This window comes from Cryptomeria japonica, chromosome 6 (assembly GCF_030272615.1).
Source record: "Cryptomeria japonica chromosome 6, Sugi_1.0, whole genome shotgun sequence".
Taxonomy (NCBI): domain Eukaryota; kingdom Viridiplantae; phylum Streptophyta; class Pinopsida; order Cupressales; family Cupressaceae; genus Cryptomeria; species Cryptomeria japonica.
The window spans coordinates 287555343-287575682 of NC_081410.1; positions in this window are offsets into that span (position 1 = coordinate 287555343).

Here is a 20340-nt window from a genome sequence, read left to right on the forward strand (position 1 = left end):
ACTGAGACAGAATACATGTCTGATATCTGAATTTGAACCAAGAATAGTGAAAGAGGCATTTAACAGTGAAGACTGGGTAAATGCTATGACAGAAGAGATTGATCAGATCAAGAAGAATGACACATGGACATTGATCCCAAGACCAAAGGACAAAAATGTAATCGGTACAAAGTGGATTTTTAGAAACAAGCTAAATGAAAAAGGTGAGGTCATTCGCAACAAAGCAAGACTAGATTGCAAAGGTTATGCTCAAGAAGAAGGAATAGATTATGGTGAGACTTTTGCACTTGTGGCTAGACTTATGGGAGTAAGAACATTGTTGGCATATGTTGCTTTCAAAAATTTCAAGGTATATCAAATGGATGTTAAATATGCATTTTTGAATGGTATACTAGAAGAAGAAGTTTATATAGAACAACTTGAAGGATTTGTTGAAGACAAGAGTAAAGATTAGGTATGTAAATTAAACAAAGCTTTATATGGTCTGAAACAAGCACCTAGAGCATGGTATGAAAGACTGCACTCTTATTTGATCAAGATTGGTTTTATAAGGACAATTGAAAACAACAATATGTACATGAAGAATGATGAGGACAATGGAATACCGATCTCAACCATATTTGTTGTTGACATTATATTTTGTGGAAATGACTCTCTATGCAAAAACTTTGGTAATGAAATGTGCAAAGAATTTGAGATGCCACTAATCAGTGAGATAAAGTATTTTATAGGTTTACAGATACTCCAAATGAAAGATGAGATTTTCATTACTCAATCCAAGTACATAAAGGAAATCTTGAAGAAATTTGGAACGGAGGATTCTAAACCAGTAAGTACTCCTATGACTACTAACTATAAACTATCAGAGAATGATGAATCTGCATCTATTGATGAGACACTTTATCAATCTATGATTGGGAAGTTGCAATATGTTGTGCATAGTAGACTGGATATAGCACATGCAGTAGGTATTGTTGCAATATTTTCTGTAGATCCCAAGGAAACCCATATGACAACAATCAAGAGAATTTTTTAGACACCTAAGAGGCACTGAAGATTATGGCTTAGTATATGAAAAGAAGAATGACTTTGATTTAAAAGTTTATACTGATGTTGATTGGGCAGGCAACATAGATGATAGGAAAAGCACAAGTGGTGGAGCTTTCTTTTTAGGAGAAAGACTAGTGAGTTGGCTTAGCAAGAAACAAGGATGTATCTCACAATCAACAACAGAAGCTGGATATGTTGCTATAGCATTGAATTGTACCAATATAGCATGGATCAAACAACTGTTGGAAGGTATAAATGAGAAAGTTACCGAGCTAGTAACTATATTGTGTGATAATACTAGTGCCATTAACATTTAAAATAATCCAGTAATGCACTCTAAGACAAAGCATATATCTATAAAGTATCATTATCTCAGAGAAGAAGTTCAAGAGAAGAAAGTTGTACTGGAATATATCAGTTCAAAGGAGCAATTAGCATACATCTTCACAAAGCCATTGCCAAGGGACACTTTTGAGTATCTTAGAAGCAAGTTAGGGGTCCTACCCCTATATTCTACTCACTGACATAGTTCGATGAAAACATCAATTTGATGAATCTATAGAATATTATGTGTGGATTGATGCTTCTTTACGCACTTTAGAAGGTTTTCTAAAGGTGTGCAGGAAATAGTGAATAGAGACAAGATGCTCTGACTGAAACTGAGATGATACACAAGGCAAATCACTTCACAGAGGAAGAGTTCATGATTTAGTTCTTTTACTTTTTGGCATTGTTGTCAAAGGGGGAGAAGACTAAATGGTAAAATCCTAAATGATGAAAATAACAGAAGACTAATGATAGGGGGGAATATTACTGCAAAAGGGAGAAGACTAAATGCAAGACAACAACTCAGAAGCCTAATGAAAAAGGGAGAAGACTTCAGGATATTTTAACAGCTCAAGGATAACAGGAGAAGTCTAACAGCAATCTGAATCTGAATCAATTTGTATATCTTGTTGGTATTACCATTTAATTGTTGGTTTTTCCATCAATACCAAAGGGGGAGATTGTTGGCATTTTAGTAGAAAGAAAGATTGTTAGCATTTCAATAAGGATATTGAGAAGGCTGTTGAAGATTATTGATATAACTAAAAAGGATGATAACTATCTTTATAACATTATTTTGTCATTGATTTGAAGAGAATTAAGATGTCGGTAAAAGACGCAGAAAGAATGTGATGAATAAGGGGGGAAATAAGTTATTCAATTGGCAACTATTACCGAGTTAGACAATGATGAGATCATGATGTTTATATTGTTTTGATATCCTACATATGTTGTTGATTGTAAGGTTAATACTATACTATGTCACCGAGCAAAGAACCTAGTCGGTAAACCCTAAGGTTATCGATATCGGTTAATGAAGGCGGAATGTCTACCGAGTAAAGTTTAGTATTTACCGAGTTGCAACTGAGTTATGATAGATCACATTGGATGGATAAAAGCATTATTTAATGAAGGATGCTAATGAGCTAGAGATGTATAAATAATTGGTATTCCATGCATGAAGTTTGTTAAGGATCTATGGAAAAGGAAAATCAGGGGGAAGATCTACAGTGTAGATTGAACCACAATAACCTTGTGCAAGTTCCAAGAAAGGAATGCAAGTCCCTAGGCAAGGTAAAACATTTTCAGATTGAAGGATACATTGAACCTGGTCAAGATTGAAGATCCGATGGCTAAGATTGATCATGGGAAATGTGATCAAGGAGATTAAGCGGTTAGCAATTGTTTATAAATAAGGAATTGTTGATAAAAAATGTATGCGGGCAAGTGTAAGCACAGGGATGCTACATAGTGATTACCGAGCACAGAAGCTTGAAGACCTGCTTGAATAATACAGTAGGGAGCCCAACAGAGGGACAAGATAAGTCCTATGACTAGATTGTTTTGAGCAAATAAGAATCCGCTTTAGCATTTTAGATGTGAAGTTGCAGATATATTTTATTACTATTATTTTGTAAGTGCTAGAAAATCTCTTAACCGAGTGGACTTAACAGTCTTATTTGTAAACCCTGTAGCAATATAACATTCTAAATGAGTGTTTTAAATCCTTTGACAAGGTCACTTCTAACAAAGTGAAGATCCTAACAGATCTGAGGGAAATCCCTTAACCGGGTCACATCTAGCAATGTGTTTGTAATCTTTAACAGGATTTGCTTTTAACCGAGCAAACTCTAGAAGAGTATATTTCTTAGTGGGTCCGAAATCCCACAGTGGTTTTTCCCTATTTGGGTTTCCACATTAAATCTGGTGTTATATGTGTTATGATGATTATGTGTTTATGAGTTTGCATGTTTAGCAGTTTTTGGTTATATTGCTGAAGTATCAGTTATCGAGATTGAATCTGTTGATTTTATGGAATATTAAGTTTTTATGATTCACCCCCCCTCTCATCTTGTTAGCTATTGACATTAGTACTTTACATTTAGTATTAGAACTTACACATTTACCATGTAAAACTCTTTGAAATGATTTTATATTTCTCAAAATAATTCTTCCCTTTCATAATCAAGTGAAAATACTTCACCCATCTTTTCACCAATTAAGTTATTATTCCCACTCCATTTTGGCTTTATAAGATTTCCCTAAAATATTTAGACTTTCCATATAAAGTCATCCAACCCTAAGTGAAAACACTTTACTCATCGTCATTCTTTCGTTAGGGTAATTTATCGTAAAGATTTCACCTGTTTTTATATTTACTTAACTTGTCAAACTAATTAAAGATGATTCATTATCTTTTCCCTTTAAGTCTTGTAAAATGTTGAAGCAAATACTTTGGGTAGAATAATTCTATCCTTCTCAAATATTTGAAAACTATTATCTCTTCCATCTTTAATATTTTTGTCCAACTTCAATTTAGAGGTTTTATCAAATTATTCTTTGATAATTTATTTTTACTGAAAACTAGTTTTGATAGAATGTCCATAACTTTTTCATTTCTTAATGAAATTAAGAATTTCAAAATGTTCTGGAAAGCTAGTGCGGAGGAGCAACTAATCAAGAAAACCATTTTGAAAAATTCATCTCTATTAATGAGTAGATTTGATCATAATATGACAGGTTCCTATGTTATGTTTTAAAAAAAATTAAAAACCTTTCAAACCATTCCAACACATTTATTTTGTGCATACTGTGGAGATGTAGCATACTATGAGGTTATAACCTATCATACTCTGTCTGTTTTACCTTTTAATGAAATAATTCATAAAAGATACATCTAACTGCATTTTTGCCTTTGTAAAATTAATTACTCTATTGGTGTAATAATACTTCAACTTAGCATATATCAATTCCTCTTCAATATGCAAATGGATAAACAATTACCTTTTAAATGTGAAAATGTTTTCTGAAAAGTTTTCAATAATTACCCTTGGTTGATTGTTCTCTCATATAATTTTATTTGTAACTTCACACCCAAGATCTTCACACTTTTACTTGGCTGCTATGTTTTTTTCACTTATCAAAATCTATTTATAAAAGTATATTCATCTTTCACTAATATATCTTCTTCATGAAATTTGGTCTTACACCTACTAATTGTATTTGCTCGGAGGTTGTTGGAACCTTGGGGGCCCACCAATATTTTTGATTTTTGTTATGCAGATTAGCCTTGTTTTGCTGATAACACAATTGAGCAAACTCTCTCTTTGTGGGGTCCACCACTTTGGCTCATATTAACCAACTTAATGGTTTTCATTTTACCATCACTTATATAGTTTATATTTAAGATCATTTCTTATAATGCTCCATAATGATTAATTTAAATCATTTTTGATTGATTTAAATTTTGATTTCTCTTGAGCGTTATTCCTCTTCAAACATATAATAATGTGGCCATTTCAAATATTATTATTGGAGTTAGAATAACAAGCTATTATGGGTTTGCATAGATGAAAGTCGATCCCATTTTAAAACCATATGCTGGGCTCTACCCTTATTGGAGCTGCATTTATCCCCACATATATTAAAAATTTGGTTTCAATAATATCAAATATATTGAATTATCAACTTTCATAAACAAGATGTCTTTCATTAATGAACTTGTAATAGTACTAACCTTATCTTATGATCAAATAAGCCATTTTTCTTGAGTTAACACTCCATACCTTGCTCAGACTTATATTTCTAAATAATTCATTTGAATAGGTGGCAAGAACAATTCAGAGTAAATTTGTGGTCATGAACTGATTAAACATTATCAAATTGTGCACTCTGATATTTTGTAAAAAGTGTCCAACCATGCTTTTTGCATCCAGAATCAATGTTGAAAACTATCCAAATCATACGATGATGTCATGAAAGTTGGCAATCATGTAGACATTTAACCAGAGATTGCAATGCAAGTGACAACTCTGATAAATTCCTTCTAAGGTGAAAGATATTAATTTCAAAAGTAGGCTCCACAATCAGTTTTACCCTTATGCAAGTTCTAGATATGGATAAATTGTATTTGGTTTAAGCTCAAGAAAATTATCAAATGGATTGGTAGGGTTCCAGAACCTTGCACTGTGGTCTATTGTGATACAAACAATTATGTGGATCAATTGGTTCCATCTAATTGTAATCCAAGTGTGAAATAATAATTTCAATAGAAAGCCACTTTGGTAGATTTTGCAATGCGTAAGTAATAAAATGAATAAATCAGAAATGGAATTGACCTAGGAAAAATAGCAAATGAGGTCATAGGTCTCTAAAAATTAACATGGGAATTTATTTTTAGATAGAAAATTGAGTGGAACAATTAGATTAGAATTATTACTTACAGCGACCAAGTTATTAACTTTCAAAAGTGGCTACTTGGAATAGTTTTGTGACTTGGACTAGTATGCACCTAAATTTCGCTATTTGACAGAGGTATCAAATTTGATTATGGGAAGCTCAATATGGATGATCATACTTATTTATGGGTGTTAAAAATAATTGCAAGGCCAAATTGCCCATCAGGATCAGGATTCATGGGTGCATTTTTTGGGGTGTTCACTAAATTATCTCATTTAGGAGACCCTAAATTTTGCTAAAATTTAGGGTTCCAACACTATGCATGCTCTAATTCTTTGTCAAAGGCTATATTTTATGTTGGCATTTGCATGAAGATTGCATTTATGAAATATTATGTTGTCATTGATGTCAATTGTAACTGGTAATGATGTTGTAATAATGTTGTTTTGCAACCGGTAAGTGATCTTGTGAAGGAAAACTGATATTACTTGAGAAGAAGTGAGATCAACTAGTAACCCTACCTGTTGATGTGCTAAACCCTAACCAATGGAGCTTGGTGAATCGATTGTATTGGTTTATGATCAAATGATAAGTGGTAATGATTATGTCATGAATGCATGTTATATTTGAAGAGTTTCAAATGGTTTTTGGCATGTAGAGATAACGAATTTATCTTGATAATGAGCGAGTACATTGCATGTAATGGAAATCATGTGATGAGTTACAAGGATCGATGAAGTGGTGATCAAGGAGTGGTAGAGGTTGTCTTGAATCGTGTGCAATGATTTCTATGTAATCCAATAGTCATACTTGAACCGATTTGGTTGTAATCTCTATGAGATCTTAGGGTTGTGATGTGTTATCAACATATTGTTTTGCTTATAAGTTTGATGAGTTGTTTTGTTATAGTGTTGGCAATTTTGGTTGAATGTAAGAGTGATTGGTTGTTGAACTAGGAGATGTATTTGCAGTATGTGTAAAGGTAGATAGGAGCATGAAAAGGATTTGATCAAGCAGAGTGTGTTATTGACCAAATTCATAAACCCCTGTTGTTCTCTAACAATTACAACAATCAAATCCCTTAACCGGGTAAGCTCTAACAAGCTTGGTGTTATCTAAATCCTCTAACCAGGTGATCCATTAGATAAGATTTCAAACCCTCTAACGAGGTTACTCCTAACACGGTATTGCTTCTAATAGGGTATTATAGTCAATCCCTTAACCGGGTGGTCCCTAACAGGATCTGTTCTTAACAAGACTTATTGTAAAACTTTAACAGGCTTGGCTCCTAACAGGGCAAACTTTAAAAGAGTTCAAAATACTTGTGCGTACTCATCCCCATCGTGGTTTTTCCCATTTGGGTTTCCACTTCAAAATCATTGTGCAAGTGGTGAATGGTTTTGTGGTTATGTTTGCTATGGTTAATTTGCTTAATTGCTAAATACACTTAGATATGATATGATGACCGACAACAATCTGAAATGTGCTTTTACTTTTGTCAGTAAAGTATTTGGATGTTTTGGTTAAAAGGTTTTGAGAGTTTCAGAGTTGTTTTATAGTTATGACGGCCAACTAGTGTATTTGACAGTGATATTGCAATTTGTTAGTTCAGTGTTGAACTAGTCAGTTCTGAGTTTGATTGAGAGGTTGTTTTTTTGTTTGGTGAAAAGTTTAGTTAGTTTTCTATCTATTGATTCACCCCCCCTCTCAGTAGTTGTTCGGATCCTTATTGATTCATCATACCATCATTTTATTCTTTTACTTTCCCTCTTATTTATCTCATGGCCTATAACTTAAGGTTGTAGAGCCTTTTAAAATCTTTCATGCAAGGGGTCAAGAGCAGTCAATAAGCTCTTCTTATATTATCTTTTATATTTGTTTTTTTATAGATTAGTATATTTTTATTAAGATGTAATACATTAAAATCTTAATAAAATTACACTAATATATATAAAATAAATGTAAAGATATTTTTATATTTTTTTATATATTTCTATTAAAAGATTAATTCCAATAAAATCTTTAATAGAAATATATCAAATTATAAAAAAGATAAAGGAGATGAGTAAAATAAATAGTTTATTTTAAATACTTGAAATAGAATAAATGGTTCTATTTAAGGTATTAAAATAAAGTATTTTAAGAAGGAAAAGAAAAAGCAAAGTTAATATTCCCTTTCATGCATTTTTAGAGGGGTGATTTTTTCTATTCAGGGGATATATTTGGTGTCAGATTTTATGCAGATTTTTCAATGAAGTAGGTACTTTTATTTTCTACCTATATTTGGTTGTGTACAACATGTCATTTTTATAGAGGTGGAAGTGCTTTTTGGAGGGCTATTTTTGGCAGTTTAGAGCAGTCAGAGTCACACATGTCATGCAGATTTTTTAGAAGTGGGGTTCTTTTAGGGAAGATATTTTTGATGATGTGGAAATACTATATATGGTAGTGGGAGCTCTTTTTCATACAATATCAGTGGAAGACTTATTTTGAGCATTGGAGGCTATTTTTGGTAGGGTTTCGCATGAGTTTTTTAGGCTATTTTAGGCAAATTCGGCCAAGCCTTTTTCTCATGCATATTTTCATTTTTTAGGGGTTTTTGAAGGAGAATATTCTATATATTCTTTCTCCTCCTTTTTTCCATCTGGTTCTTTCTTTTTGCTTACACATACAACAAAAAGTATTGTATCTCGGCACTTAGCAGTTTTTCAGTTATTGTAATATAGTTATTATTTTCATTCAGCTTTGTAATACAAAGTTATTTCCTTGTCAATATTTCTTTCTTTTCATTGTCAAGTGAGCATTTTGACAAAGTTATTATGAGTTTTACAATCCTTTTCTTTGTCATTCTTTTACTTTGCAAAAGTAGGATAATTTCATAGTGATTCAGGTTGTGAATTGTGTACACCTTGTTTTTCAACTCCTACATGAAGAAGTTGGATAGCTTCGAACCTTTTCACAATTTTTTTATGAATTGGGTGGTCTAATTGATTTGTGAAGTGTTTCATTTAGTATTGTAGCTGTTATAGTTTTAGTGTAGTAGTTTAAAGCTTCATAATTTTTGTGTATCACCTCCATTAGGATAGGTCTTTTCCTTACATGCAAGCTTTCTACCCTTTTCCCACAAGAAGTTAGTGTAGGAGATCCATCAAGATAGGAAGTTGACCTAGTCTCCAGAGATTCACCTTTAACTTGAGCAACCCACAAACTCAAAGGTGTTTCCATGTTTCACAGGATTGCTTGGTTTCACACTTAGCATCACGGGTGCAATCCTCTGTGACAACAGTCTCCAAATTATCATAGAATTCAGTAGCTACCAAAGCTTCCACCACCCAACAAACCTCACCAATACTGACTTCCACTTCCAACCCCCATGCCAGAATAAGCGAGTAGACATCGATCCTTGTTCAATATCTATGCTTCATTTTGATGAATAACCTACCCACAATGAGATAGACAAACTGAGGGAGTTATTCATCCCAGAAATTAAACATCCCTTTGAATCTCCTTACTGTTAACTCCCCATGAAACAGGAACATCTGCTTCTTCATTTACAATGTGAAATTTGCCTCCATAACTTCCACAACCACCACTTCCAACACCTTCAAAAATCACCACAAACATACCAACACTTTAGTACACAACCACTCTGTCGTGATTCACATGCCAAATGCAGGGTAAAAATCTGAAATGACATGCATTTAAACCATCTCATACACTCAAAGAAAATACAATAAATATTTGACCTCATCACACCTCACCACCTTTCGAAAAAGTCATTTTTTTAATTTTTGGATGATGCTTGTTTGTTTGGGGAAATTTCCTTTCATAGTGAAGATTTTTGGGGAAAACCTTTATAATTCTATTGTTTCAAAATATATTTATTTATCTTCTTTAATGGTATCCACAAATTATATTTCATTATATTAAATTTCTTGGCACATATAATTTTGCAACTTCTTGTTTATTAAATCCTCTTTTTGTCGTATCTTCATGTTTCTATATTGTGGTAGGGTTCATAATTTTGATCTGTTAGGATAATCAGTGAACAATTGAGAGGGGGGGTGAATCAGTTATTAATAGCTTATGTCAATTAATCACTTAATAACCTTTAACCAGATTAAGTACCGGTAAAGCAGATATAGATACCAGTAAACAATACAACTTAACAATTAAACAGATAATCAATGCAAAACAACCATACCACATAACACCATGATTTGTATGTGGAAAACCCGAAAAGGGAAAAACCATGGTGGAAAGCCTACCCACAGTCAGATAATACTTTTGTAGAAAGTATGTGATACAATGAGGGGCCTAGTCTCTCAAATACTCAAATGATTCCTTAGACAGTGGTTTAGTGAATATATATGTTGTTGGCATATGCACAATCCAATGAGACATTGTAGGTGATTGAAGGTTTTGTCATTGATGGCAATCTTACAATCCTATGGCACTGGCAAGGCATTACACCGGCAAGATAGTTCACCCGCACTAGCAAGATCAGACTCTACACCAGCACTCAGACCACCGGCACTGGCTGAGAAAGGAAGCATACCGGCACTGAGGTTGACAAGATTTTTGTTATATTATATTTTGTTTATTATTGTAAAATCTTTTGTAAGCCAACTTGGCATCATTGTAAAATGACTCTTATATAAGAGAGATCATTGTAGAACATTTGGAAGTAAGAAAGGAATATAGAAGATTGTATTTAGGCGAATTAAGGAAGACCTATTATGCGAATTATAGGTTAAGGGTTTATGTAAGAAGCAAAGCAGAAACTGGTACTGGATCTAGCATTAAAGATGCTATTATAAAGCAGTACAAGATACTAGATTTATATAATCCATCATTGTAAGTCAATGAGACTTCCCATTTTGTGTTTGAGCAGTGAGCTCTAGGCAGTTGGCCTTCTTGCATGTGCAGGCCCCTCTTGTAGCAGTAATATTCTCTTATTGGCCAGCAAGTGAATATTGTGGGTCACAAATCCCACTGAGGTTTTTCCCACACTGGTTTTCCTCGTTAAATCCTTGTGTCATGGTGTGCTTTTCATGTGGATGCTTTTAATTCTGTTTATTGCATTATTTCTTGCATACCAGTACACTATTATAATATGTTCTACATGTTTTAAGTTAAGAAATTCAATTCACCAGTTAGATATTGATTCACCCCCCCCCTTAGTATGTGTGGGAATCCTAACAATTGGTATCAGAGCTTGGTCCTCTATTTTTAAAAGCCTAACAGCTTGAGGAAGATCTTGAAACCGGTAGAGATGGAAAATCTGATGAAGCAACTTGAAGGAGCTCTCTCAGATTATGATACAGAAAAATTGAAAAATATCAAACTAGAAGATGATCTAAAGGTAGCTCAGGATATCATTCAAGCACTTCAAGAGAATCTTACTATTACAAGAAATAAGAGAAGAACTTTGTGAAAAGATGCAAAATGAGAATGATGAAAAGGAATCACTTAATGATATGATAAACAAGCTAAAACAAGAGAACATGACAACAAAGAATGAGATGCAGGATATGACTATGAGATTCTGTAAGGAAATTGAAGATAGGAAGAAGAATGAAGAAGAATTGACCAGAAGACTAAGTGATGCAGCAAATGAGAACACAAGACTTAGCTATGAAAATGATTTGTTGAAGACAGATCTGATGCACACTCAGAATGACTCCAATGAACTCATGAGGCAGAAAGAAGTCTTAGAAAGAGAACTAGTTATTGCAAATCAACATAACGAAAAATTCAAGAAAAGCTCAGAGGAACTTGGCAACTTGCTAAAGAATCAAAAACCTAAAGGTGACACTTCTGGAATTGGCTTTGAAGTTGGTGAAAGCTCCGGTACTGCAAACACATAGGATCATAGCAAACTGCTAAGGCAACCTAATGCTTATAAATTCAATGGAAAATGCTTTAACTGTAATAAGTACGGTCATAGAGAAAATGAATTTAGATCTAGAAATTATCAGAATATCAACACACCCACCAGTCAATGTTCAAAATGCAACAATGTTGGTCACAACTCTGAAAATTGCAGAATGAATGTGAGATGTTATGTTTGTGAAAGATTTGGACATTTATCTAATCAATGGAGAACACAAACCAGCATAGGTTATGGAAAGGCTATTTAGAAAAATAATGTGACTTGTTATGCATGTAACAAGATTGGGCATATTGTAAAATTCTGTAGAAGTAAAGGATCACCAATAGACAACAAAGGTCCTAGTTTGAAAGGAAAATAAAAAGTTGAAGAGGTTAAGCAAGAATTCTCAAAGCAACAGATTAGAAAGTCAGACCTAAATATAGCTGGGAATACTCCTCCACCGGTAGAACCAATCATCACTTCACCAGCAGGATAGAGTACTGCTTCACCGACAGGACAAAGTAATGCTCCACCAGTAGGAAGCTCTTCATCAAATTGAAGAAAATTTTCTTAAGGGTTTGGAAATCAATGAGACATACGCTATAATTCCCTCAGTTAATGGTGAGAAGTTGGAAATTACTTCTATACCGGTAGACAATGTTAAGTGACTACTTAACCGACATACATTAAATGTGGTAGTTAGCAGTTCGACACTGTAAATTAATGTTTTTGGTTCCATTTCACTTCATTGAGGATTCAAACATTCAAAGAGCGCGAAATCTCCAGAGCTAAGGCTTTTCGAGCAAAGAGGTAAAGCACTTCAGAAATCAATCCATCAAAAGGCAAAAAAAGGTATTTATCATGGCATCCTCCTCTGCACCTGAATTCATAGAAAACCCTACAGTAGTCGAGGTTATAAAACGCCCTAGGCCCATATTTCAACTAGTTCCTGAGATAGCTAAGAAAGATGACAATGTAGGTTCTTTTTCCCAAATTCCAAAGGGAGTTGTTTTTGCAGAAGATCCCAGAATATACATCCATTGCAACATAGAGGAATTAAGAGATGAAGAAATTAAAAGCATGTATAAGACTATTATATGTGACAATTTTGGCAGTGTAAAACCTGAACATAAAATTGTTGAAACCCTAGGATTCACCGAAATCCTCTGCATTTCTAAATTTCCCAAGGAAGTGATTAGGATAGTTTTAAGTAGGGTACATGGTTCATTCTTTTGGCTTGATTCGATTCACAAAATTACAAAGGAAGCTGTGAAAGCAGTAACAGGGTTACCCTCCACCGGTAACAGACCAGACAAGACTAAGAAGGTCTCCAATGACCTAGTAATGAACTTAACTGGTGCAACATCAGACAGAAGGTCTCTAAGGGTTAATGATGTGACTGATGTAAACATGAGATTTGTTACTATGATTTTAGGGTACAAAGCAACTCATGCAAATAGACTTAACTTAGTTTCCAGTTTATACATTAAGAGTGCTTATGATATGGTTAAAGACAATGCAAAAATTGATGTATGTGAATGGTTACAAGATGAGTTGATTGATAACTTAGGCAAAATCAAGAAGGATAAGAAAGGAAATTTTAGATTTGGAAATCTACTTGTATGCTTGATGCTACACATAACTAAACATGTTCCCAGTATTGGTCATAAGAACCTTGGATTTGATATACCGGTAGGAAAATAGTTAACAGACCTATTCAATAACATGGGTGAGAACAAAGAAAAGAACATTCATGACTATTTTCAAGCACTAAAGGTTAGGATGAACAAAAGGATCAGAGTATCACAGGAAATTGTTAACAAATACTAGGATGATATATGTTTTGTAATAAAAAAGGATGAGATCTAGATGGAAGTAGTCGTCCCTAGAACTATTTGGGTAACAGAGATGGGTTATGAAACCGATGATCATATTATTAAGACTTATGCTAAAGCACTTCTAGAAGCACCAAATGAACCTAAGGAAGAAGTATTTGGTAGTGCTGAGACCATAGAAAATTAAATTCAATCTAAGAAGAGAGTGAAAAAGGTTGAAGCAGTTGTGAGAAGAGGTTCTAGATAGGCTAAGGCTATTAAAGAAGATATACTGAAACAAACTGGTATCACTGAGGATGAGTTAGGAACTCTACAGCCTGAGACTCACCTATCACCGGTAGCTACTTCTTCGGAGAGTGACATGCTTGTAACTTTCAAAAGCATTGTAAGGAAAAGGGATCCTTCATCGGCATCCACACCCTCGCCTAGAAGGACTAGACAAAAACAATAGGCAATGAGGTCTCCAGTTAGAAAGACAACACCGAAGAAAAAGTTGACACCAAAGAAGAAGAAGACTAAACAAAACTTGGCCCCTCTTGAAAAATTGCTATATGAAATCACAGAGGAAGGGAAACTCAAGAACATAGGAAAGGTCTACGATACACTATCAGCAGATGACAAAGAGCAAGTTAAAAATAGTGTTATTTTGCACCTAGATATCTATAAGAAGTTTCTGATGGAAGTGGTAGATGAACTACCGGATGAATTGTTCAAAAGACTGGAAGCAAGAAGACAAGCTATTGTAGAGCTTGATAAGAAAATCAAAATTGAAAAGTTACTTATTGTTTACCCAATAAATTCACCTAAGGAGATAGATGACTTAATTGCACAAGCCAACTGGTCATTATTCTCTACTGCACACCAACATATTGCATTAATGGTTGGAGGAGTGAATGATGTAACAGAGGAAACAGAAAATGCATGGGACATATTTCTTGTTGAAATAGAAAAATAGGAAGAATACAGGAACCCTAACCAATAAAGGTATACAAGAAGGAGAGAGACAAAGGAAAAGGAAAGGTTGGTGGACCCCTGAGCATCAAAGTAAAAGACAACTTACTCCCACCGCATCCAATTACATCATGGGTAACAACTACTGAAGATCAACCGACAGATGAGAGTATGGACATAAAGGATACAAATCCTAATCTTGAGGTACTATACACAGTTGATGTTGATACACAAAAGGTCAACATTGTGATAGATAAAGATACAACTGGCAAAATAGATATGGCTAGTGAGCCACCAGCAACTAACAGCATTGACAATACTGAAAGAAAAGTTGAAGTTGATAACACAAAGCAATAGACAGAGAAATAGGCAGAGCAATAGGCTCCAGAGTAGGAACAAATTCATGTGAAAACAATGCCATCGGCAACAGGAGAAGATCAAAAGCCATTGCTTAAAGAAATGGAAACACAGACTAACCTACCAGAGGTCACTACAAGCTTGGTTACTTCCTCCACTGGCAGAATTCAGAATGTTGGTTCCTCCTCAGCAGGCTCTAAATCAACAAATGTAACTGAAGTACTTTTGGACTCCATCAAAAGGATAAAAGATTGTAGTTCACAGGCTTATAAAGCTATAGATGATACAATCCCAATTTTGAAGATGATAGCCCCTAACTGTAACATGGACAATAAGGATTCTTTAAAACAACTTGATACTTTTTGTAAATACATCACTGAGAACATAGTGACTGTCGAGCAAATAAAGGAAGAGGCATTGAAGAATAAGTTAGAAATTGAAAAGAAAAAATTCTTTGAAGATCACATAAAGAAGTGTACTAGGGAATTTGACACACTTCTACCGGAACTATGTAACTTATTGAAAGAATACAAAACTCTGTACAAAGACACTTGCAAGACAAACTTTTTGACAGTAGACATAGATAAGAAAATGAGAAAGGTACATGATGAAATCAATAAACTTGCTGATAATTTTGTTAACTCACCTGATACATTATCAGTTTTTGAGCAAAGGATAACAAATTTTTGAGGAAGAGTTACTTAAGTTAGAAAGAGAAAAGGAGAGAATAGTAAATAAGGCAAAGAATTTGAGACTAAAACTGAGTCCAAGATTGGACTATCTAGCATCATTACGGAAGGAAATATCTGAGGCACTAGTACAGGGACAAAAAACATCGATAGAGCATGTGCAACACCTCACCGGTACAGTTAAAAGAACAGAGACAACAATAAAGGACAACAAGAAGTTTATGGAAAGTATAAACGTGATTTTGGGAGATCTTTTTCAAATTGTAACCACCCAGTTACAAGGTTGAGACTACAACTCTACTGACATCTTGACAACCTTTGTCATTGAAGCCAAGGGGGGAGTAGTAGTATGAGAAAATAACCGGCAAAAGACTTATCTACTCAGGGGGAGTTCTTATATTTTTGGTAACATATTTTTGGAAACATTTTTGGATTACAAATTTTGGATACACTTTTGAATTTTCTCATGAGTGTTGCCATCAATGCCAAAGGGGGAGATTGTTGGCATATGCACACTCCAATGAGACATTGTAGGTGATTGAAGGTTTTATCATTGATGGCAACCTTACAATCCTATGGCATTGACAAGGCATTACACTGGCAAGATAGTTCACCAACACTAGCAAGATCAGACTCTACGCCGACACTGACAGAGAAAGGAAGCATATCGACATAGAGGCCGACAGGATTTTTGTTATATTATATTTTGTTTATTATTGTAAAATATTTTGTAAGCCGATTTGGCATCATTGTAAAATGACTCTAATATAAGAGATATCATTGTAGAACATTTGGAAGTAAGAAAGGAATATAGAAGATTGTATTTAGGCGAATTAAGGCAGACCTATTATGCAAATTATAGGTTAAGGGTTTATGTAAGAAGCAGAGCAAAAATCGGTATTGGATCTAGCATTAAAGATGCTATTCTGAAGCAGTACAAGATACTGGATTTATATAATCCATCAGTGTAAGTCAGTGAGACTTCCCATTTTGTGTTTGAGCAGTGCCCATTTTGTGTTTGAGTAGTGAGCTCTAAGCAGTTGGCCTTCCTACATGTGCAGGCCCCTCTTGTAGCAGTAATATTCTCTTATTGGCCAGTAAGTGAATATTGTGGGTCACAAATCCCACCAAGGTTTTTCCCACACTGGGTTTCCTCATTAAATCCTTTTGTCATGGTGTTCTTTTCATGTGGATTCTTTTAATTTTGTTTATTGCATTATTTCTTGCATATCGGTACACTGTAATAATATGTTCTACATGTTTTAAGTTAAGAAATTCAATTCACCAATTTGATACTGATTGACCCCCCCTCTCAGTATTTGTGGGAACCCTAACATATGCAATCTATTCTTTAGTGTTCACATAAACCAATTTGACTTCCTTTTCTTCTACCTTGTCCTTCAGAAAGTTATACTTTGTTGATATATGCTTAGTCTTAGAGTGAAATAATGAATTCTTAGACATGTTAATAGCTGTAGAGTTATCATAGTAGATAACTACCGGTTCATTATAATTTACCCTGATATCCTTCAACATTTGCTTCATCCATAAGGCTTGAGTGCAATTAGTTGCTGCTGCAACATATTCAGGCTCTACAGTAGATAAAGAAATGCATGACTGTTTTTTGTTGATACATGAAACCAGTTTCTTTCCAAGAAAGAAATCTCAACCAGAAGTTCTCTTCCTGCCATCAGTATCTCTTGCCCAATCTTAGTTAGTATATGCACATAAAGTGAAATAATCATTTCTAGAATACCATAAGCCGTATTATGTTGTTCCTTGCAAATACTGGAATATCCTCTTTACTAAACATTCATGATTTTCTTTAGGATTACTTTGATATCTAGAAACAATACTTACCGCATTCATAATATCTGGTCTAGTCTAAGTTAAATATAGCAAGCCACCAATCATAGACTTATAACTTGTTGGATTTACTAGTGTAGAAGTATTCTTGATAGATAATTTCTCACTTGTCACCATAGGAGTACTTACTGGTTTGGAATTATCCATACCATACTTCTTCAACAATTCCCTCAGATACTTAGTTTGATAGGTAAAGATGCCTTTGTCAGTTTGAGTAATTTGCAAACCTAAGAAAAATTTCATCTCACCAATCATGGACATTTCAAATTCATTCTTCATGTTGTTAGCAAATTCCATGCACAATTTATCTTCTCCTCCAAAAATGATATCATCAACAAATACTTTGATAATGAGAATATAATCATCAGTAATTTAATAATATATAATTACTATCAGCACTGCCTTTAGTAAAAACAAGCTTCAAAATATATTTATCCAACCTTGCATACCAAGCTCTAGGAGCTTGTTTCAATCCATATAAAGCTTTCTTCAATCTGCAAACCATATCTTTATCACCTGTTAGTGAAAATCCAACAGGTTTCTCAATTTATACTTCTTCTTCAAGTTCACCATTCAAAAATGCACATTTAACATCCCTTTGATAAACCTTATAGTTCTTATAAGCTTTATAGGCAAGAAATAGTCTAACAGCTTCAATTCTGGCTACAGGTACAAATGTTTCACCATAATCAATTCCTTCCATTTGAGAATATCCTTTACAAACCAATCTAGATTTTTTTCCTATAACTTGACCATCCTAATTTAGTTTATTCCTAAAAACCCATTTATTTCCAATAACATTCTTATTTTTAGGTCAGGAAACTAAACTCCAAGTCTCATTTTTCTCTATCTGATCTAATTCATCTTCCATAGCCTTTAACCAATGTTTATCCTTACAAACTTCAACAATAGATGTCGGTTCAATTAGAGAAATAAGACATACCTCTTCATTTGCTACTCTTCTTATTGTCATAACTCCCTTGTTCCTGTCTCCAATTATTTGATCTTCAGAAAGATTTAACCTTACATACCTTGGTGTCTTCTGAACTTCAGGTCCATTACTATGATCATTAGCGACAGTTGAATTTTCTGATTGTGCTGGTATAACTATCTCATTTTCCTTTACTATTCATGGCATTGTCAATTTAGTTATGATCATTTCCACTATCGGTTCTCTGTCATATGATATAGATTGATTTCTGTATTGCTCATCCACTTTCACATTAGCACTCTCCACAATTTTTTGCAATCTTTTGTTATAACATCTATTTGCTTTGCTTTGAATTGAATAACCAAGAAATATCCCTTCATCACATCTAGGATCAAACTTTCCAAATGAATCATCTCTTTTGATATAGCATTTACTTGCAAAAATTATGAAAAATTTAACAATAGGTGTATGTCCAAACCATAATTCATAAGGGGACTTACCAGTTTCACCTTTGATGTGAACTCTGTTGAATGTGTAGATAGTTGTACTCATTACTTCTCTCCTGTAGATGTGAGGAAATTTGGCTTCCATCATCATAGATCTTACTGCATCCAAAATGGTTTTATTCTTTCTTTCCACTACTACATTATGTTGAGGAGTCCGAGGTGCAGATGACTGTCTCCTAATTCCATTTGTCTCACAATAACTGTTGAATTCATGAGAAGTGAACTCACTGCCTTGATTTGATCTTAGACATTTGATTTTCAATCCAATTTCTATTTCAACCTTTTCTTTAAATATCTTGAATTTCTCAAAGGCTTCAGACTTCTCCCTAAGAAAATTCACCCACATCATTCTAGAATAGTCATCAATAGTCAACATGAAATACCTATCACCTTGAAATCTTCTAGTCCTTGCTGGACCACATAAGTTAGTGCGAATCAAATCAAGTACATCATTAGATTTATCATGTATTCAGGTATATCTCTAACTGCCTTAGTTTAATTGATCTTAACAATACAATAAAAATTAACATGACATAGCCTCTTATGCCATAACCAAATCTCATCAATATGAGCAATCAAACATGTCTTATTACTAGTGTTCAAGTGAAAGATATTACCTCTAGTCTGAATACCAGTTGCAATCTCCAAACTAGTCTTGTTAATGATTTTGCATTTTTAATCTTTAAACTGAAGTTGGAAACCCTTGTCCACTAAGTGACCAACACTTAAAAGATTATGTTTTAAACCTTCTACATAATAGACATTGTTAGTATTATGCTTACCATCCAAAGAAATAGTACCTCTACCTTTGATCATACATGCTTTGTCATCTCCAATTCTGACTTGACCACCATTGTATTCTTGCAGGGATAGAAATTTCCCTTTATCTCCAGTCATATGATGTGAGCATCCACTATCAATTACCCATTCATACTTATCTTTAAATTTTTCTACCAGGGCTTTTTCTTCATTCATGATAGCCAGTTCTAGTTCATCTTCCTTTAAAGCATAGAATACCCATTGCTTTCCATTGCCAGATCCACTACCAGAGTCTTTTATCGGGTCATCCCTAGAGTCATCACTTACTCCTTCCTCATCCTCTATGTAGCATTGTTTACTTTTCTTGAATCTATATCTGTTCTAGTTAGGCTTAAATGATTTCTTAACTCTTTCCTCAAACCTAGCATTTCTTTCAGGATATCTAGATGCAAAATGACCAATCTTATTACATGCAAAACATTTAAAAGGTGCTTTTCCTTCATACTTACTTCTTGTCGGTCCTTTAGGTACTCTTCTAGCAAATAAGGCTTCAATTTGCTCAAATTATTCATCTTCTTTCCTCATGTCTTCCAATTATTTTGCATATAGGACTTTCCAATCACTTTTGCCGGTAGATGATGATGATGATGCATGAAAATCAAATTCAGACTTTACAACTCTAGAAGATCCAAATTCTTCAAGCTCAAAAGCAGATAGTTTCCCAATCAAAATGTCTTTGTTAACTGAAGAGTTGGCCATTGTTCTCAGCTCATTAATTGTAGTTGCCTTCATCTTG